General features: G+C 39.8%; 1 long non-coding RNA gene and 1 pseudogene across 1 annotated transcript in view; both read right to left on the reverse strand.

Moving 5' to 3' along the window:
• The window catches only part of LOC134888187 (uncharacterized), a 122,582-nt gene that overhangs the window by 59,192 nt on the left and 42,397 nt on the right, over positions 1 to 20,993 (reverse strand). The gene's annotated exons all lie outside the window — the stretch shown is intronic.
• LOC134932058 (olfactory receptor 10A7-like) lies at positions 15,993 to 16,876 on the reverse strand (annotated as a pseudogene).

Raw genomic sequence — 20,993 nt, forward strand, 5'->3', positions numbered from 1 at the left:
CTGTATAACAGGGGAGACACCTCTTTATCCATGAAATAGAGCAAGTGGTGAAGTTCCCACAAACAAACACGGTTCCAATAACCAGACCAGACATTTAACACTCACTGTATTATAGGGTATAATGACTGTGATAGAGATGGGAAGATAGTTCGGTTTGACAGGACTGCTTCAGTAGCACTTATAATTAAATAATAATTATCCCCTTGAATTTCCCAAGCCACTGTAACAGGCCTATGCTACAACTTTTTACCCCTAGTTTAATAAATCACAATGGCTATCCTTAGAAAAAAAATCTCAAAATGTATTATAATAGTTGTTTTCCAGCTTCTTTAGTCTTATAGCTATTAACACTAATACATAATTAAACACTGTATACTCTCAAAGTACAGACACTGTATAATCATAATGTACAGATTAATTAATTCAGGGTAAATCTTAAATTTAACAACAGTTCTAAGATCTTTTGGAACGGATTCCACTTTTTGTCGTAAAAGGTGTGTGGTCTTATCCTTATTGCACTGGTAGTAAATTAATATTTAGTTAGAAAGACTTATGGAAGGAAAAGAGGGTTCTAAGTTGGTATTTGCTAAATTACTATTGTCAAGGTCTGCTCACAAAGGAAGTACTCTTCCCTCTGGGCTGCTTTGTCAGGTGGCTTCTTTATTCCTTACAAATGATATGACAGCACATTTGTTCACATTAAATGGTTTCCTGATACAAGCTATCTCCCACCAGCCCTAAATATCATCTGGCTGCCAGTCAGCATCAGAACCCCCCCCCCCCCCACTGGATCCTACAATCCTTTATACCTTTACGCACACCAAATCAATCAAACTCAGGTAACACAGCTGTGTGTACAACCTTTGCTGTAAGAATCATCAGGATTCTTAACCCTGTTTTCCCCTTGTCCTAGGAAATTAGTTCTGTTCTGAACATCAAAATGTGTCAAAGTACCCTCTTTGCCACAATATACAGATGGAGCCACGCTCATCTGAGACTGCTCTGTCGCAAACGAGTGCTCCCAGTGTGACTAGGTGATCCAACCGCCTAGAGACGCCGGGAGCGCACTGAGCCGCTCCCATTCTAGTGAATGGGGTGCATGTGCATCACGGATGTGCACGCGCCCCGGACCCGGCGATAGGCACGCTCAGGCACAGACGGAGCCATGATTAGCATGGCTTCATCTGTATATAAGAACATTAAGGTGCATAATTAACTGAAAGCTAGCTGAAAATGATTAAACTACCCTGTACATTAACAGCATAAGCAGATAAAATAAATTGCTGTGACTGAGTATTGCTTCATATTGTTTCACAATATAAAGTAACCAATAACTGTGATCTCGATCTGCTACTATCCACAGTAACTACCAGTTCACCATTTTGAAGTGTCTTGGGATTTTAACTGCAAATGTTAAGAAAGTATCTGGCAAAAACCCATAAAAAAACTGTACTTGTTTAAGTTTCTTCATAACATAATGTTAAAATGATAAAAGTACATTGATGCCATTTTGAAGTCAGCATTTATGTTTTGAGATGCAACATATGCATATGTATGTAACCAAAAAACCTGTTACTAGTTTGCTTTGCACTTAAATCTTGGAGATGACATTCAAAGGTTATTGCCATATCAATTTGTGCCATATCTCGGATATCCACACTTCAGCTGGCAATGTAGAAGGATAATACACCTCACCCTCCTTGGGGGTCTGACAGTAATTTGATCACAGGTAATGTCTTTTTTTAAATTTCCTACGAGACTCTCCTGGTTGTGGGATATATGTGATTGCTTGATGTGGTGATGGGTATCCCCAAAGCCTGCGTTTCAGGTCATTTATTTTGTTAAATGTATTTTTAATTAATTGACATTCATTTGAAGAAAGTGATTAATAATTGCTAGCCACTGCATATGCACTGAAACGTAGTGTAATACAAATCAACAAAAAATATTTTCAAGTGCTTGTACCTCAAAGTTATGTCACCTCTGCTGTTCACACATCTTGCCACAAGGTATAGGGTGGGTAATGAGAGAGTGAGATACCGGCACCAGGCTGAGAGAAATGTAAGTGGGTGGCATAGTGAAAGTCACCATGATGCTGTATAGCAGTGCAAAGTAAGTATATCACCAGACACTAAGAAGATAAGATAAAGTGCAAATGTGAAAAAAGTGCATAACATATAATTACTAGCAGTTGTTTTTAAGAGAAAATGGATGAGTATCTATATGATTATTCAATGTACCAAAAATAATAAAGTAAAATATACAGATAAATTCTTTTACATGGTGGTTTGATCATTGCTAGCAGCCTCAGCAAAGTAATATATTCACATACTATACCGGAAACCCATTAACGGCAATTTGAATAATGCTGCATGGTACTGTTTTCTGCACTTCTGATGAAGTTTTCTTGCAGATACCCAAAACAGTGAACCATGAGCTAAGGATTTACTATTCACACCAGTCACACCCCTTCAGATTAGACCCTGAAGTTCAAAATATGCTGTTCCAACTTCCCAGAAAACTATGGACCACATCCATTAAAGATGTAGGTATCATGTCTTCTTTTGAGTCAAAGGTTGCATTAAAACCAAACAGAACTCCACCCAAATTGCCGCAGTACCTCTAAAGGGGGGTACTCACGGGAGAGATGTGTGCTGAGCGATCTTAACACAGACCGCTCAGCACACATCTCTCACCCCGCTCAGCACAGCGCGATGTGCTGAGCGAGGGGGAAAGCCGACGGGGGGGCCGCTCACTTCACACAACGGTGAAGTGAGCGACCCGCTAGATTGAGCCTGCATGCAGCTCAATCTAGCATCGGCGATAGCGATGCGCGGGGCCGTGCATCGCTATCGCTGGAGGGCATACACACGGCAGATCCGTGCTTAAAATCTAAGCAATCTAGCAAGATTGCTTAGATTTTAAGTACGGATCTCTCCGTGTGTACCCCCCTTTACAGTCAGAAGCTGAGCAAGGCATATATCCCGGTCTTCAATAGCTCTTGCATAAGGGTGTAGTCATTAATAGTTTACAAGTTCACACTTCACTTCATTATTCTATTCTTAGCACTTTTGTTTCTCAATTTCCACAGTGCAGACATATTGTTTCACAAATCAAAACACTCCATTGTCAATCAGGCAGAGGCAATCACAGCACTGAGATGCCTTTGTGCATGTGCACACAGCACAGTACTTCAGCCTGCGTTCGCTGCCGCTGCAGCGACCAGGTCTGAATTAGTGAGGTGATTGATGATAACTAGTGTTAGGAGGGGTGATTTTGGTAAGCAGTTTGGTGAATGATTTTGAAAAATCTGAACATTGTTTTTTTATTTTCAGTGTAGTCTTGTTTTCATTCAGTTTATCTAATTTTTTGGTTGCAGTAATTTTTTTCAGTCTTCAGTGTTTCTTTGTGTGTGCCTTTGTTTTGTGAGGAGTGTAGTGTTAGTGTTGGTGTATGTTTTATTTTCTGTGTTTGTCTCGTCTTTGTTCATGTTGTTTATTATGCATTTAGATGTAGGAGTATAGAAGTAGTAGGAGGAGCAGGAGGAGAAAGGAGGATAGGGAGAGTGAGGTTGAAGAGCCAGCACAGGAGGTAGTTCCAAGTAAATTGTCCCGACCTTTGACAATTGCAAAAAATAAATAAAAACACTTTCATTGCATTTCTGGCTCTCAGAGGGCCACACCCTATTAGGGCATTGCAAGTGGTTTTGACAGCCCTGAGCTGCATTTGTACAATCTTGGTAGAGTGTTTTCTTTATTTATTTCCACATTAGTCTCATGATTCTTTGCAATTTTAGTTGGTGGTCTCAGTCCTTCCACAATACTTTATCTATGAGAGGTTGCAATTCAGACATGTCAGATATGTCTGGAAAACCACTACGTGAATGGAATAAAATTGTAAAATGAGAGTAAAATTTTCATTAGGATTTTGGTGTGATGTTATTGTTTTTATCCAATCAATTTTAGGACAAAATAAGTGTTGTATCACTTGTGCAAATGTTGCCCATGCCCTATTCAAATTCTTTCTAGTATTAGTACTGTATCTTTAGAATCAAGTGACCACTTGAAATACATTAACATTGCCTCTGTATCCTCCTTTGTGGAAAATGAAGAATTAACTAGACTGCAAATAGAAAATAAAATAATTCAATTTATTAAGATCCACATGTACAAAAAACTTTCATGTCCAAAGATCATTCCTAACAAGTATAAATTAAAATTGAGAAGCAATGTAAAATAATAGTTTCCTGAATTGAAACAGTAGCAGATTATTAAAAAAAAGTCTCAGTAAATTGATATTGTTAAACATAGTCCTTAATTAGTATGGGCACAAAACACTCAGTTATAATGTTCAATATGAGAATTCTTTAACAGATAACTTATGGTTGGTCATAGCAGACTAGTTTCCAAACATGCCCTAGTATTAGTGTAGCTGCACTTGATGCACCTCAAAACACAATTTAAATATGCAGTATATAGGTATACAGTAGGTATGCAGTATATCAAGGTTAGTAGCCAAGCTTAGTGGGTAAGCAATAACATGAGTTCTTTGGTGCAAGTGAAGACTGTGTTCCAAACTTATTTCTAAAAATGTAAAAATGTATTCAGTGGGCACAATTCAGTCAATCAGTGTGTAGGATGGCTGGAAGGATGTGGTACCTATATCCGTGCTGATGATTAGTCTTCTCTCCTGGCTGACACCATGACTGGAGGTAAGAGAATGCCACTGGTTCCTAAGTCCAGCACAATATTGGGTCCAAGGAGAACAGCTGAGAATGTACCGGGTTCTAAACTCCTAATGCAACAGCAGTATAATCACATGATCATGCAAGCAAGTCCACCGTCTGAAAGGGGAAGCAGTCAAAAGTGCTGCTGTTTAGAAACTGAGCTGGATCCATGAGCTTTCTACTCCTCCTCATCATAAACCACACTGCATTCATACTGAACATCTAACATCCTGGCACATAGTTCAATTTAGGAGGAGGGTCACAAAGGCACATGCCCCCCATTGTTTAGGGATTTTATTTCATTTATTTTACAGGTGCCAAAAGGGGGGGGGGCAGGTATTCTTTACCTGGTACCAGGCTTATTGGAGAAGCCTGGGTCTGCAACCCCCCCTAAAACAGGCAGCACCATGTGCATTAAGCAGGAAAGAGGAGCATACAGCTGCTGCTGCTAATGCACTGCTGGGTGCAGTGGGTGCAGTGCTTCCCTGCACCCAGCAGCCTGGACTCTCAATGATGTCACCAGTCCCACCCCACTAAGCTCACTGCACAGAGAGGGACGGGGACACTGTGACCCAGGGCAGAGATGTTAGTTCAGGGAAGCCAGTGGCAGATCCAGGAGGTGATCCCTCCTTAGCAAACAGTCAAATTCTCACTGATGATGCAGATACAGGCAGGATGGAGGGCAGCACTGTGGACACAACAGAGACAGTCAGCAAGAGCTTGAGTAGCAGACAACACTCCCCACCACAGCTTCTCTTCTCTGATGCTTCTTGGCAAAATGCAGACTCTACAGTGGCCCCACCCTCTTCAGGGCTCTTGGTGGCCATCATGGGGTTATCTATACCCTTTGTAGAGGGGGCAGAAGGACAGGGAAGAGATAACATTGTCAAATTGTAACTAATGATTGACAGTTTTATTATTGCAGGAACAGATAACTATATGGGACTACATTTATTTTAATTTTACTTTTTTGTTCTTTAAATCACTTTAATAAGAACAAGGGCTAATCAATCCCATCATATTTGATTTCTGTGCACGTACAAAGGTGAGGCTTTAAATCTATGCAAATCTGCTGTCAAATTATGTAAATTATCACTATTACATACAAATTACTGAGGTCATTCTGAAATTTTGAAAGAATGCTGACTGTAGGTATTAAAACTGCTGTCTGTGCAAATTTAAGTTGTTGCATGAGTGATTTAAATTTCAGACTAATTTAGAACTGGGACTCGATATTTTAAAAATATTTGTATTTCTTACTTTTTCAGATCATACAGTAATAGCACTTACAGATGTTTTTCAGACAAAATAAATAAAAAGCACTACATATTTTTAATTTTTTTATTCTACTCTCTATACTATATCTAATCTTTATAGGTGAATCCTTTCTATATATGAAAATTGTGTAATTATCAAATTGAAATTAATTGGAATTTAGTCTAATTAAATCCAAAACTGAAATATAAAATTACTGTAAATCAAAATTACAAAATATTAGATTGCATTACTGGAACCCAGGAGATCCAGCTCAACATCTGCTTGATCAAGGTCAGCTGCACTCATTCCTGCTTACTGCATAGCTTTCTGAACAATATGACAATCTTCCTTGACGCTATTAGATGTCAGTGGAATTATATGATTACAAAGATAACTATAATGCCGGTAGAGTATGCAATTTTTTTCAAACAGTTTTAACTATAGAATGTACTTTAACTGTATAACAGGGGAGACACCTCTTTATCCATGAAATAGAGCAAGTGGTGAAGTTCCCACAAACAAACACGGTTCCAATAACCAGACCAGACATTTAACACTCACTGTATTATAGGGTATAATGACTGTGATAGAGATGGGAAGATAGTTCGGTTTGACAGGACTGCTTCAGTAGCACTTATAATTAAATAATAATTATCCCCTTGAATTTCCCAAGCCACTGTAACAGGCCTATGCTACAACTTTTTACCCCTAGTTTAATAAATCACAATGGCTATCCTTAGAAAAAAAATCTCAAAATGTATTATAATAGTTGTTTTCCAGCTTCTTTAGTCTTATAGCTATTAACACTAATACATAATTAAACACTGTATACTCTCAAAGTACAGACACTGTATAATCATAATGTACAGATTAATTAATTCAGGGTAAATCTTAAATTTATCAACAGTTCTAAGATCTTTTGGAACGGATTCCACTTTTTGTCGTAAAAGGTGTGTGGTCTTATCCTTATTGCACTGGTAGTAAATTAATATTTAGTTAGAAAGACTTATGGAAGGAAAAGAGGGTTCTAAGTTGGTATTTGCTAAATTACTATTGTCAAGGTCTGCTCACAAAGGAAGTACTCTTCCCTCTGGGCTGCTTTGTCAGGTGGCTTCTTTATTCCTTACAAATGATATGACAGCACATTTGTTCACATTAAATGGTTTCCTGATACAAGCTATCTCCCACCAGCCCTAAATATCATCTGGCTGCCAGTCAGCATCAGAACCCCCCCCCCCCACTGGATCCTACAATCCTTTATACCTTTACGCACACCAAATCAATCAAACTCAGGTAACACAGCTGTGTGTACAACCTTTGCTGTAAGAATCATCAGGATTCTTAACCCTGTTTTCCCCTTGTCCTAGGAAATTAGTTCTGTTCTGAACATCAAAATGTGTCAAAGTACCCTCTTTGCCACAATATACAGATGGAGCCACGCTCATCTGAGACTGCTCTGTCGCAAACGAGTGCTCCCAGTGTGACTAGGTGATCCAACCGCCTAGAGACGCCGGGAGCGCACTGAGACGCTCCCATTCTAGTGAATGGGGTGCATGTGCATCACGGATGTGCACGCGCCCCGGACCCGGCGATAGGCACGCTCAGGCACAGACGGAGCCATGATTAGCATGGCTTCATCTGTATATAAGAACATTAAGGTGCATAATTAACTGAAAGCTAGCTGAAAATGATTAAACTACCCTGTACATTAACAGCATAAGCAGATAAAATAAATTGCTGTGACTGAGTATTGCTTCATATTGTTTCACAATATAAAGTAACCAATAACTGTGATCTCGATCTGCTACTATCCACAGTAACTACCAGTTCACCATTTTGAAGTGTCTTGGGATTTTAACTGCAAATGTTAAGAAAGTATCTGGCAAAAACCCATAAAAAAACTGTACTTGTTTAAGTTTCTTCATAACATAATGTTAAAATGATAAAAGTACATTGATGCCATTTTGAAGTCAGCATTTATGTTTTGAGATGCAACATATGCATATGTATGTAACCAAAAAACCTGTTACTAGTTTGCTTTGCACTTAAATCTTGGAGATGACATTCAAAGGTTATTGCCATATCAATTTGTGCCATATCTCGGATATCCACACTTCAGCTGGCAATGTAGAAGGATAATACACCTCACCCTCCTTGGGGGTCTGACAGTAATTTGATCACAGGTAATGTCTTTTTTTAAATTTCCTACGAGACTCTCCTGGTTGTGGGATATATGTGATTGCTTGATGTGGTGATGGGTATCCCCAAAGCCTGCGTTTCAGGTCATTTATTTTGTTAAATGTATTTTTAATTAATTGACATTCATTTGAAGAAAGTGATTAATAATTGCTAGCCACTGCATATGCACTGAAACGTAGTGTAATACAAATCAACAAAAAATATTTTCAAGTGCTTGTACCTCAAAGTTAAGTCACCTCTGCTGTTCACACATCTTGCCACAAGGTATAGGGTGGGTAATGAGAGAGTGAGATACCGGCACCAGGCTGAGAGAAATGTAAGTGGGTGGCATAGTGAAAGTCACCATGATGCTGTATAGCAGTGCAAAGTAAGTATATCACCAGACACTAAGAAGATAAGATAAAGTGCAAATGTGAAAAAAGTGCATAACATATAATTACTAGCAGTTGTTTTTAAGAGAAAATGGATGAGTATCTATATGATTATTCAATGTACCAAAAATAATAAAGTAAAATATACAGATAAATTCTTTTACATGGTGGTTTGATCATTGCTAGCAGCCTCAGCAAAGTAATATATTCACATACTATACCGGAAACCCATTAACGGCAATTTGAATAATGCTGCATGGTACTGTTTTCTGCACTTCTGATGAAGTTTTCTTGCAGATACCCAAAACAGTGAACCATGAGCTAAGGATTTACTATTCACACCAGTCACACCCCTTCAGATTAGACCCTGAAGTTCAAAATATGCTGTTCCAACTTCCCAGAAAACTATGGACCACATCCATTAAAGATGTAGGTATCATGTCTTCTTTTGAGTCAAAGGTTGCATTAAAACCAAACAGAACTCCACCCAAATTGCCGCAGTACCTCTAAAGGGGGGTACTCACGGGAGAGATGTGTGCTGAGCGATCTTAACACAGACCGCTCAGCACACATCTCTCACCCCGCTCAGCACAGCGCGATGTGCTGAGCGAGGGGGAAAGCCGACGGGGGGGCCGCTCACTTCACACAACGGTGAAGTGAGCGACCCGCTAGATTGAGCCTGCATGCAGCTCAATCTAGCATCGGCGATAGCGATGCGCGGGGCCGTGCATCGCTATCGCTGGAGGGCATACACACGGCAGATCCGTGCTTAAAATCTAAGCAATCTAGCAAGATTGCTTAGATTTTAAGTACGGATCTCTCCGTGTGTACCCCCCTTTACAGTCAGAAGCTGAGCAAGGCATATATCCCGGTCTTCAATAGCTCTTGCATAAGGGTGTAGTCATTAATAGTTTACAAGTTCACACTTCACTTCATTATTCTATTCTTAGCACTTTTGTTTCTCAATTTCCTCAGTGCAGACATATTGTTTCACAAATCAAAACACTCCATTGTCAATCAGGCAGAGGCAATCACAGCACTGAGATGCCTTTGTGCATGTGCACACAGCACAGTACTTCAGCCTGCGTTCGCTGCCGCTGCAGCGACCAGGTCTGAATTAGTGAGGTGATTGATGATAACTAGTGTTAGGAGGGGTGATTTTGGTAAGCAGTTTGGTGAATGATTTTGAAAAATCTGAACATTGTTTTTTTATTTTCTGTGTAGTCTTGTTTTCATTCAGTTTATCTAATTTTTTGGTTGCAGTAATTTTTTTCAGTCTTCAGTGTTTCTTTGTGTGTGCCTTTGTTTTGTGAGGAGTGTAGTGTTAGTGTTGGTGTATGTTTTATTTTCTGTGTTTGTCTCGTCTTTGTTCATGTTGTTTATTATGCATTTAGATGTAGGAGTATAGAAGTAGTAGGAGGAGCAGGAGGAGAAAGGAGGATAGGGAGAGTGAGGTTGAAGAGCCAGCACAGGAGGTAGTTCCAAGTAAATTGTCCCGACCTTTGACAATTGCAAAAAATAAATAAAAACACTTTCATTGCATTTCTGGCTCTCAGAGGGCCACACCCTATTAGGGCATTGCAAGTGGTTTTGACAGCCCTGAGCTGCATTTGTACAATCTTGGTAGAGTGTTTTCTTTATTTATTTCCACATTAGTCTCATGATTCTTTGCAATTTTAGTTGGTGGTCTCAGTCCTTCCACAATACTTTATCTATGAGAGGTTGCAATTCAGACATGTCAGATATGTCTGGAAAACCACTACGTGAATGGAATAAAATTGTAAAATGAGAGTAAAATTTTCATTAGGATTTTGGTGTGATGTTATTGTTTTTATCCAATCAATTTTAGGACAAAATAAGTGTTGTATCACTTGTGCAAATGTTGCCCATGCCCTATTCAAATTCTTTCTAGTATTAGTACTGTATCTTTAGAATCAAGTGACCACTTGAAATACATTAACATTGCCTCTGTATCCTCCTTTGTGGAAAATGAAGAATTAACTAGACTGCAAATAGAAAATAAAATAATTCAATTTATTAAGATCCACATGTACAAAAAACTTTCATGTCCAAAGATCATTCCTAACAAGTATAAATTAAAATTGAGAAGCAATGTAAAATAATAGTTTCCTGAATTGAAACAGTAGCAGATTATTAAAAAAAAGTCTCAGTAAATTGATATTGTTAAACATAGTCCTTAATTAGTATGGGCACAAAACACTCAGTTATAATGTTCAATATGAGAATTCTTTAACAGATAACTTATGGTTGGTCATAGCAGACTAGTTTCCAAACATGCCCTAGTATTAGTGTAGCTGCACTTGATGCACCTCAAAACACAATTTAAATATGCAGTATATAGGTATACAGTAGGTATGCAGTATATCAAGGTTAGTAGCCAAGCTTAGTGGGTAAGCAATAACATGAGTTCTTTGGTGCAAGTGAAGACTGTGTTCCAAACTTATTTCTAAAAATGTAAAAATGTATTCAGTGGGCACAATTCAGTCAATCAGTGTGTAGGATGGCTGGAAGGATGTGGTACCTATATCCGTGCTGATGATTAGTCTTCTCTCCTGGCTGACACCATGACTGGAGGTAAGAGAATGCCACTGGTTCCTAAGTCCAGCACAATATTGGGTCCAAGGAGAACAGCTGAGAATGTACCGGGTTCTAAACTCCTAATGCAACAGCAGTATAATCACATGATCATGCAAGCAAGTCCACCGTCTGAAAGGGGAAGCAGTCAAAAGTGCTGCTGTTTAGAAACTGAGCTGGATCCATGAGCTTTCTACTCCTCCTCATCATAAACCACACTGCATTCATACTGAACATCTAACATCCTGGCACATAGTTCAATTTAGGAGGAGGGTCACAAAGGCACATGCCCCCCATTGTTTAGGGATTTTATTTCATTTATTTTACAGGTGCCAAAAGGGGGGGGGGGCAGGTATTCTTTACCTGGTACCAGGCTTATTGGAGAAGCCTGGGTCTGCAACCCCCCCTAAAACAGGCAGCACCATGTGCATTAAGCAGGAAAGAGGAGCATACAGCTGCTGCTGCTAATGCACTGCTGGGTGCAGTGGGTGCAGTGCTTCCCTGCACCCAGCAGCCTGGACTCTCAATGATGTCACCAGTCCCACCCCACTAAGCTCACTGCACAGAGAGGGACGGGGACACTGTGACCCAGGGCAGAGATGTTAGTTCAGGGAAGCCAGTGGCAGATCGAGGAGGTGATCCCTCCTTAGCAAACAGTCAAATTCTCACTGATGATGCAGATACAGGCAGGATGGAGGGCAGCACTGTGGACACAACAGAGACAGTCAGCAAGAGCTTGGGTAGCAGACAACACTCCCCACCACAGCTTCTCTTCTCTGATGCTTCTTGGCAAAATGCAGACTCTACAGTGGCCCCACCCTCTTCAGGGCTCTTGGTGGCCATCATGGGGTTATCTATACCCTTTGTAGAGGGGGCAGAAGGACAGGGAAGAGATACGGGTATATCAGTGGAATAGAAAGGGAGCAGTTCTTATTACCTCTTCCCTTGCCTGTCAGTGGCAGCACAGCAACCTGTCTGCAGTGGGTACAGGGAAACTGCTGCTGCACTGATCACCCGAGCTCCCAAACTGCCCCTGGCTGAAGGGCACACAGCTGTCATATATTGCCTCCCCAGTCACCCGTTATCTTCATGTCACCCCTGACTAGACCCGACATTGCCTCTCCATCTTCCACTATCTCCTTATCACCCTTTTTCTCCAATCACCCTGTCCCTATTACCCACTTTCTCTACCCATCATCCTTTATGTAACCCACTGCCTCCCCCAGGTGTAGCCCACTTCCTCCCCCTGTCACACATTTCCTGAAATCAACAACTGCCTCCCCCTGTAACCAGTTTCCTGACATTAACCACTGCCTCTCACTGTTACCCTCTCCTGGCACCCTCTGCCTCTCCTTGTCACCAACTGCCTCTCTGTCTCGCACTATCTCTTGTGTCACCTACTGCCTCACCCTCTGCCTCTCCACAGCATCACTATCTTCCCTTCACTCTCTCTATCCTGTCACCCTCTGCCTCTCCAAGGCATCAACCTCTCTCCATAATAAAGATATGGCTTTTCTTTTGAGGCCACACCACTTGTTGCGAGGTCATGTCCCATGCTAAGAGACTGCACCCAACTTTCTGGGAGCACATGCCCCTTCTGCACATGCAAAATAACCATCACCACTCTTCCCCTGTCATGGTGCCCCCCCCTTGTCATTTTATTATAGATCCACTTCTGACCTGGCATATCTTCCAGATATTCTATAACCATTAATCATTGTCTCATTGCCCGGTGTTTATATCACAAAGTTTTTTCGGCTCTACTTAATAGATCATTAACACTGCATCTGGTAGGAAGGTAGTATCTCTCAGTGACAGATATATTCCAAAATATATATCAACTCCACTTAACTATTTATCTCCCTGAAACAGGTATCTTATAGCAAAATACAAAAATAAACAACCAATCAGAAAACCACAAAACACAGTCTAATTCTATCTGAACTATACATATTCTGGCTGTCAAAGGCGGTCATTCCAAGTTGATCGCTCGCTAGCTATTTTTTGCAGTGCTGTGAACAGATAGTCGCCACCTATAGGGGAGTGTATGTTTGATTTGCAAGTGTGCGATCCATTACAGCATCCGTGTAATGGTTAGCATTACTGCCTCACATCACTGACGTCATGGGTTCAATTCCCACCATGGTTCTACCTGTGCGGAGTTTGTATATTCTCCCCGTACTTGCGTGGGTTTCCTCCGGGTACTCCGGTTTCCTCCCACAATATACTGGAAGGTTAATTGGATCCCAACAAAAAATAACCCTAGTATGAATGTGTGCGTGTGTACATGTGGTAGGAAATATAGATTGTAAGCTCCACTGGGGCAGGGACCGATGTGAATAGCCAAATATTCTCTGTAAAGCGCTGCGGAATATGTGTGTGCTATATAAATAACTGGTAATAATAATAATAATAATAATAATAATGTGCAGCCGAGCACTACAAAAAAGTTTTGTGCAGTTTCTGAGTAGCTCAGAACTTGCTCAGCTGCTGCGATCACTTCAGCCTGTTCTTGTACGGAATTGACATCAGACACCTACCCTGCAAACGCTTGAACATGCCTGCATTTTCCAACCACTCCCACAAATGCCCTCTTCCTGTCAATCTCCTTGCGATCAGCTGTACAAATGAATTCTTCATTAAATCCATCGATCAGCAACGATCCGCTTTGTACCCCTACGATGCGCCTGCGCATTGCGGTGCATACACATGCGCAGTAGTGACCTGATCACAGCGCAGCAAAAAATCCTAGCGTGCGATAAGGTCGGAATGACGCCCAAAGAATCAAGGAGTATTCAGACTAACATCCCCTTAAATAACCTCTAGGCTGCAATCTCCATCCCCATATGAGACACATGAGTCAAAACAAAATATGCAGATGTAAATAAACATATAGGGTGGTATACAAATGATATATCACGCCCAATCTTCTTTCTAAAGAGATCCTGTCATCACACATACCGCGCCCATAGTAATCTGGTTTAGTTGCGGAAAGGGTTGGGAGCCCTCGCTACCCCGGGGAGGTAGTGAGCTGAAATGATTATACCACGTCTGTCAGCAGAAACAGATCAGGCGTGGAAGGGTGTGAAAAAAATTGAATACCGCCCATAGTAACAATATAGAATTTCAAAAGTAGTCTTTAGTCATGTAGATACTGTATAAATCTTTAATTTTTAAAATTGACATTCATTTTATTTATGAATCTGGTCATGTTCAATATTTCATTATACTAGCTACTGTACTTTTGCATTTGAATCTTACCAGACAACAAACAGGTCCCACTAATCAGAATCTGTAAATCTCTCAGATTCAACAAGACTTTTTTTCATAGGATAGAAAGCATAAGAAGGTAAAATTTCTTATATTACATGGCCATGGATTAGGTTTAGGATTAGTTCCTTGTCCTTATCAGGGAGAGGTACAGATTTGATAACTGTTCATAGAAACACCAACTGTTATGGCAATATTCTTAGCAAATTAAATATACGTAGAAAAAATGGCAAAATGTAAAAACTGAAACACTTATTTAAAGCAAAATAACAAGAAGTTTAATGAAATGCAGAAATGAATCCCAAAATATATTCACATACTTCACACCACATGATACAAAGATAAACATTAATGTACATATAGGAGTGAATGGGAACAGTGAAAGTAATTTGTGCTAAAGTTCACAAGCACTAGCAGACCATCTTATCTTTAAATGTAGGCTAAAGTTTATAACCATATCCTGTACTATTTTTCTGGAAAAATAAGTTCAAATACAAAATGAACTTAAAAATAAAACTTATGGAAAATACATTTTGGCCCAGGAGAGGTTCAGGAACCCAATTCCTGGTTAGGGGGTTCATTCAGACCCTCCTGCGGCCTGCAGTGCAGTTTGCCGGTGGCACATCATGGCTGAGCAGACATACACATTGTGGCCGCATCCGTGAAGGATGTGGCGGCACTGTGATTGACAGGGGCAGGCGTTCGCGGGGCAGCGACACGGCATTGAGGTACGGGTCTGGACCATTCTTCACATGCAGCCACTCCACAAAAAATGGCTGCGCTGCCAGATGTCAACCTTAGTTCCCATTCATCCTCAATATAACTGCATGTGCAGAGGTGAACGCAGATCTGGCTGCGTTCATCTCTGAATAACCACCTATGTCATATTTAATGAGAAGTTCAGGAACTGAGTTCCTGTTGGTTCCTGATGAAAAATAGCACTGACCATATCTGAATGGTGTGCAGAGTTAAATTACTGTATTGATTAATAGGAAGCAATAAGCAATGCAGGTAATAAGGTTTATCCAAATGATGCATCATATTTTATTATTGCAATAAATAAAGCATTATAAAATCGATACTGATACACATGTCTATGATCATGTAGACTAAACAAATGGGGAATATTTATATAGTATGTTTATTTTGATCTTATGACACCAGTTTCCAATTTGTTATATTATTGAATCAGTAAATTGTTAGTGTTGGAAGTCTAGTGTACAATATATTCAAATTTTTGTTTCATTCACCACTTAATGGGGGGAATTCAATTGTTTTAAAAGTCGGTTGGGTGTCTGTTTTTTCCTGTATATTAGATAGGGAAAAAAAGACACCCAACTGACATTTCAAACAAATGAATGCCCCCCCCCCCCCCCCTCCCCCAAGAGTGCAACATTTCACAGATAACACATACTTTGGTGCCCAACTCATAGTATTTTTGGAACATCTCTAATTTCATTTAGATATATAATTAAACAAAGTGACTATTTTTAGGTAAAAGAATGATGTTTATTTGTGTGCAATAGTTATATATTCTTTAAAACCATGTTTAGTGCATTGTGTATCTCCTTATTTCAAAGGCAGTAGACTATTGGATTTAACAAAGGGGTAACAATAGTATAAAGTAATGACAGTGCTTTGCTTATGTTAAATATTTGCTTTCGAGATGGTGCCACATACATGGTGATGAGAGTTCCATAATAAGTTGATACAACTACAAGATGAGAGCTACAAGAGGAGAAAGCTTTCTTTCTACCAACTGATGAGGGGATCTTGAAAATATTGTAAATGATTATTATGTATGTTGTAAAAATAAATACAAATGGTAGTAACGTCACTATGGATGCAAATATAAATGATTCAATTTCTATTACCGTTGTGTCTGAACATGATAGTTCTATAAGAGGAGTAAGATCACAGAAGAAATTATCTATCACATTAGGGCCACAAAAATGTTCCCCAAATAGCAAATTCCCCAAATAAGGGTTACCATCGATATAATAAAGCCAGATAACCATGCCCACATAACTATTTTGCAACAAACTTGAAAGTTGATATGTGAAGCATAATGTAATGGGTTGCATATAGCCATGTATCGGTCATAAGACATAATTCCAAGGAGAAAACATTCTGTTGTGGCAGTAGAGCTAAAAAAGTAGTATTGCGTTAAGCATCCTGGGAGTGATATGAAACCATCTCCTAAAAGCAAATTCTGTAACATATTTGGTACAATATTTGTAGTAAAAACTACTTCAGATAAGGATAGATTGCTTAGGAGAAAGTACATTGGAGTTTGAAGACGGACATTGATTGCCACTAAGAAAATGATCAAAAGATTTCCAGACAATGTAAAAATGTAAATGGTGAGAATTAAAACAAAAATAACAAATTGTAAGCTGTGATGGTTTTTAAATCCAAGAAGCAGGAACTCAGTAACTGTTTTATTTTCTGAATGCATCTTCTTCAGTCTAACAAATTAGAACTGTAGAAGCAATAGATATAGTAAGGTGTGAAAAGGTGCACTAACAATTTTCCTTCAGAAGCTATGAGAGATTACAGTCTGAAAGTGGCTGTATTTAGTGCATATCAAAAACATTCTACTTGTACATTGGTCCTAGATGTGTGACTAATGTGCATATCACTATATGAATACCCAGTTTTCAATAATTACAAGAAGATTGAGACAGTTAGATATTTAAAAACAAAATATGAAACTGAATGTTTGCATACCAATCATACATTCCAGTGCACAAATAAGAAAAGAAAACTAATTTGTGAAGCTAAGAGATAGTAACAATATTAACAGAATTGACTGATACAATGGTGGCTATCAGATATCATAGGCAAATAATACAAAATAAGACAGCACATTTGCAGAATATGGTCTTTTGACTAAGGGGATTATTCAGAGTTGTTAGCAAACCAAAAAAGTTAACTATTGGGCAAAATCATGTTGCAGTGCAGGTGGGGCAGATGTAACATGTGCAGAGAGAGTTAGATTTGGGTGGGTTATATTGTTTCTGTGCATGGTAAATACTGGCTGCTTGATCATTACACTGCAATTTAGATTTCAGTTTAAACACACCCCACCCAAATCTAAATCTCTCTGCACATGTTACATCTGCCCCACCTGCAATGCAGCATGGTTTTGTACATTAGTGTGCTTTTTTGGTTTGCTAACAACTATGAATAGGGCCCTAAATAAAAGAAAGTTATAAAACTAGGGATGAGCGGGTTCGGTTCTCTGAGAACTGAACCCTACCAAACATCACATCCTGAGCCCAGATCCGAATCCGGCTCGGGTTTTTCCACCAGACTCGGAAACCAGAATGAGGCAAAACATCATCATCCCACTGTCGGATTTTTGCGGGCTTTGGATCCCATATAAACAGCTGCGCGTCGCCGCCATTTTCACTTCGGACTTGGAGAGTGAGGGAGACAGACCTGTCTCCCTGTGGGTGGTGGCATGGGGTTAGTGTGTGCTCTGTTGGGGTGCTGCTGCGGTCACTGTGGTGTATATGTTCTGTGTTAGGGGTGCTGTCCTGGCTGTCCCTGCTGTCCTGGCTCTCACTGGTGTTACTGTCGGGTGCTGCAGCTGTACATGTGTGTTGCTGTCCTGGCTGTCACTGTGTTGTACAGGGGGCAGGGCACTGTGAAATATACAGGTGTTGATGTCTTAATAACATTACACTGGCCCTGTTTGCTATAAAAATGTGGGTGCGGTTCTTACAAATTAAAAGCACACTGTTCCTGTATGCTGTGAAATATAGGGGTGCTGCTGATCTCTTAATAACATTACACTGGCCCTGTCTGCAATAAAAATTAGGGTGCAGTTCTTACATATTAAAAGCACACTGTTCCTGTATGCTGTGAAATATAGGGGCGCTGATGTCTTAGAAACATTACACTGGCCCTGTCTGCTATAAAAGTTTGGGTGCAGTTAAAAATAAAAAGCACACTGCTACTGTATGCTGTAAGAATACAGGGGCGCTGTGAAAATAAAGGGGCACTCTTCTGTGTGCTGTAATAATAAAGGGGTGCTGTCCTGTGAAATGGAGAACAACAACTTGGAGGAAAAAATAGTGGAAGATCAGGAACCACTTCCAGGTCCTAGTACTAGTGCTGAAGCTGCTGCTACCACCAGTCATGACATTGACGATGCAATTCCATCAACGTCGTCTGCTAAGGCCGATGCCCAATGTCATAGAGGGCGTGTAAAATCCAAGAAGCAAAAATGAATAATCAGAAAAAAAATAAATTATCTGATGAGAAACGTAAAATTGGCAATATGCCATTCACTACATGAAGTGGCAAGAAAAGGCTATGACCTTTGCCTATGTTTTCACTTTTAAAAGTGCCATCCTGTCTGCCACTGCAGTGCCACTCCTAGATGGTCCAGGTGTTTGTACCACACACTTGTGTTACTTAGCTTAGCCATCCAGCAACCTCGGTGCACCTCTTTTTTTCTTTGCATCATGTGCTGTTTGTGGCCTATTTTTTTTATCAGCCATCCTGTCTGACACTGCAGTGCCTCTCCTAGATGGGACTGGTGTTTGTGTGGGTGGTATTCATGTGACCGCCGGTCAGCTGACCGACAGTCACATGACCTCCTCCACCAGCCCGACGGCTCACTATCCCGACGGTCAGCATGCCGACCAACAGGGACTATTTCCACTCGTGGGTGTCCACGACACCCATAGAGTGGGAATAGAACCCGTGGCGACCTCAGGTCGCCACCGAGCCCGCAGCATGGCGAGCGCAGCGAGCCCGCAAGGGGCTTGCTGCACTCGCTCCTCCCCGCCGGGATCCCGGCGTCGGTAAGCTGACCGGCGGTCTCCTGACCGCCAGTCAGCAGTACTACACCTGTTTGTGCCACACACTTGTGTTGCTTAGCAAAGTTATCCAGCTACCTCGGTGCAACCTTTTGGCCTAAAAACAATATTGTGAGGTGTTCAGAATAGACTGGAAATAATGTTATTGAGGTTAATAATACAGTAGGATCAAAATTGCCCCCAAATTCTGTGATTTTAGCTTTTTTTGTGTTTTTTTCAAAAATCCTCCAGATCCAAAACCAAAACCCAAAAGGGTGGTTTTGGCAAAACCAATCCAGATCCAAAACACGAGCGAGGATCCAGATAAAAAACCAAAACACAAAACACGAAAAGTGCACGCTGCACATCTCTATAGAAAACAGAAAGTTACAAAGTTAATCAATCTAGTTCGTATTGTTTACTTAAATAATTTTGCCCTTAACTCACATTTTTGTGCCATCAGTCAAGAAAAAAATGCTGCTTTATCTGGTACTGTTTGTTATCAATTCACAAAAGACCCCACTGCACAGTCAATTATGTTTTCCTACTGGCTTTCTATCTACTAGCAAACAGAAGTTCATATTCTTAATTTCTATTTAAAAAAAAGTTGAACAAACTCTTTAAAGAAGATCACAATATCATGCAAAATAATAAATAATTTAGCGCATGCTTAATACATACTACTTAGAAAATGTGAATAAAAGTCTAGAAAGCAATAAACACAAATATTGTGCACACTCAATATTATTTAAATACTTAGATTTTTTACATTCCTTCAAATGTGCCTATAACTGCCAGGAACAAATAATATATATTAGTGTTCAAGCAACGTATACGGAAAGAGAAATATAAGAATGAAAGCGTAGCGGGTGCATTAAAAGTAAATATATCAAAGGTTCATAGTCAGCAGGTGTTACTTATATAGACAATGTTAAATAATATAATGCTTTGTTTTGTTATTGCCTTGTCCAAATGTCATACAGTAAATTAAGTTGCAACTGCCACATCAACTTGAAAATATTACCATTTTAAGTAACCTAATGACCAGTTCTATATTCATCATACAGTTAAAAATGTTACTTTTCATTAATGGTAAATGATCTCAATATAACCAATGTTTGTTTGAGCTGAATGGAGTATAGAATGGTAAGTCCATTTTCTGTCTTTGACACATCATGGAGAGAAAGGGATTAATGCGCCATGATCTGGTGGGTAGTGGACTTCAGGTCTATCCAAACCAAGCCACTGATGAACTGTAAAAGAACCCTACTAAAAAAAACAAGCTAAATGGCTCTAAGACAGGGACCTAGTAAAGGGTTTCATAGAGAGACCATCACTTTATAAGAAAGAAAACCCGGCTGAATTCACGCTGTATTTACTATGCAAGACTTTGAAACTAAAAAATAAATCCAGTCATACTGTATCAGAATTGTGCCTTTGATCCTCTTTGAAAACATGCATTCCAATCAGAGGCTATGATTTCATACCCAATAAGATATAATGCAGAAAGAGAAAATAATTTATTGCTTTGAACACTGTGGTACTGATCAGGAACAGTAGATTTATTTCTCTGCAAAAGCTGTATGTTCCTGGCAAGAAACAGGGCTTTATAACTGAACTAAAAAGCAATTTAGGCATAGAGAATAATTTATATTTTCTCCCAAAACTTTTCTGTTCCAGGCAAAAACAGTCAATTTATTCTCTATCAGAAAGATCTTTGTCAAAGCTTTATAACTTTTGTCTAAAAACTTAAAGCAGCATGAA

The sequence above is a fragment of the Pseudophryne corroboree genome, chromosome 1 (genome assembly GCF_028390025.1).
Source record: "Pseudophryne corroboree isolate aPseCor3 chromosome 1, aPseCor3.hap2, whole genome shotgun sequence".
Classification (NCBI taxonomy): domain Eukaryota; kingdom Metazoa; phylum Chordata; class Amphibia; order Anura; family Myobatrachidae; genus Pseudophryne; species Pseudophryne corroboree.